This window comes from Vombatus ursinus, unplaced genomic scaffold (genome assembly GCF_900497805.2).
Source record: "Vombatus ursinus unplaced genomic scaffold, bare-nosed wombat genome assembly UNPS02014779.1, whole genome shotgun sequence".
Classification (NCBI taxonomy): Eukaryota; Metazoa; Chordata; class Mammalia; order Diprotodontia; family Vombatidae; genus Vombatus; species Vombatus ursinus.
This window is the reverse complement of record NW_020954557.1, coordinates 19,348,523-19,350,483: the sequence shown is the minus strand read 5'-3', so window position 1 is coordinate 19,350,483 and position 1,961 is coordinate 19,348,523. Positions and strand designations below refer to the sequence as shown.

General features: G+C 36.0%; 1 pseudogene; it reads right to left on the bottom strand.

Moving 5' to 3' along the window:
- Positions 1–605: 605 nt before the first annotated feature.
- LOC114045827 lies at positions 606–1,407 on the bottom strand (annotated as a pseudogene).
- Positions 1,408–1,961: the final 554 nt, after the last annotated feature.

Genomic DNA, 1,961 nt, shown 5'->3' with positions numbered 1-1,961 from the left:
TTCAAGATATACAATACAGATACACACATGTACATGTGTGCATGTGTATATATGTGTGTGTATATACATAATACATACATACATACATATGATAGATATATAGATTGATATTGTAGTATGCCTGTATACTTCCTCTACCTTTTTCCTTCTCCAAGGGCATCCTTTTTTTTTCTTTCCAATTTTTTTAATATCAGCTCAACATAATCACCTCACTCGCTCCCTGTTTCTGTGTAGAATCCTTCTAACTATCTTGATAATGACAAAGTTTGTAGAAGTTACATATATCATCTTTTCATAGAGAGAGGTAAACAGTTTATCCTTATTGATTATGGTTTCTCTCTCGTTTACCTTTTTAATGCTTCTCTTGAATCCTGTATTTGAAAGTCAGGTTTTCTTTTCAGCTCTGATCTTTTCATTAGAAATGCTTAAAAATACACTATTTCATTAAATATTCATTTTTCCCTCAAAGAACTATATTCTGGTTAGGTTATTCTTGGTTGTAATCCCAACTCTTTTGACTTTCAGAAGAATTTCAAGCCCTCCAAACTTTTTTGTTTTTGTTGTTTAAATTTTTATTTTTATGTAGGGAAAAATCAAATATACTCTTAACTCAATTTGGTTGCAAGTTCCTTAGCTTTTGCCTTTTCCAGTTTGGCAATATGAGCCACTGATTTTGGACCCAGAACATTACCACCCCAGTGATGATGGATCTCATCATATCTGTCATTGTAATTGGTTTTAATGGCTTCTACCAGGTTAGCCAGGGCTCCCTTTACTTCAGGGTGAACCTTTGTAAAGGCAATGCTCATGCAGATTTTTCTGTGAACTAAGTGACCCAGTCTGCTTTGATAATACAGTAAGGAACCCCCACTTTTTAGCACAAGGTAGGTAGGAAGACCACTAGCTCAATGGGGTCCACATCATGTGCAATCACTCCCAACTATGCTTTCTTATTTTCTACCAGGGTAGTAACATGTTAATACCTGCTCTGAGGACAAATGGTCTCTTAGTGGGATTAGCGTCTTTGCTTAAAGCTTTTTGTTCAGCCTGAGTCACCAGTCTTTGCTTCTTATCTTGCTTTGTCTGAGGTCTGTACTTGTGAGCCAGTTTAAGCAGTTGAGTAGCAGTCTGATGATCCAAAGCCTGGGTGAACTGGTTAATTGCTGGTGGGGCTTTCAAATGCTTATAAAGGATAGACCATTGACACTGCAGTCTGATGTACCGAGGACATTTGACAAATTGAGGAAGGTTTCTTGTGGGCTGGATGTCCTGACCAATACTAAAATTCTTGGGCCACTTCTTAAACAAAGAATTGACCACTTTCTTTGCCTCCTGCATCTTTACTACAGCAGGGGCCACCTTCTTCCTTTTGACGTTCTTCCCCTTTGGCATCTTGGCCAGCTGAATGAGAAAGACCCTCTGCACTTTTAACATGGAAACTGCTAAATCTTGTGTGATCCTAACTGTGATTATTGATATTTGGATCATTTCTTTCTGTTTGTTTGATCTGGGAGGCCTGGAAAGTGGCTATAACATTCCTGGGAGTTTTCATTTTGGGATTTCTTTCAGGAAGTGATTGGTAGATTTTTCCCTTTCTATTTTACCCTCTGATTCTAGGATATCAGGGTAGTTTTAATTAAAATTTCTTGAAATATGATGTCTAGGCTCTTTTTTTGATCATACTTTCCAGATATTCTAATATTTTTAAATTATCACGCTTCTATCCATTTTTGGGTCATTTCTTTTTCTAATGAAATATTTCACATATTCTTTTTTTTATTTTATTTTTGTGACTTTGTATTATTGTTTCTTGATGTCTCATGAGGTCAGTAGTTTCTACTTACCTAATTCTAATTAAAACAATATTTTTTTCAGTGAGCTTTTGTACGTCTTTTTCCATTTGAACAATTCTGCTCTTTAAGGAGTTATTTCCAGGGATAGAGCCAAGATGGCAGAGTAAA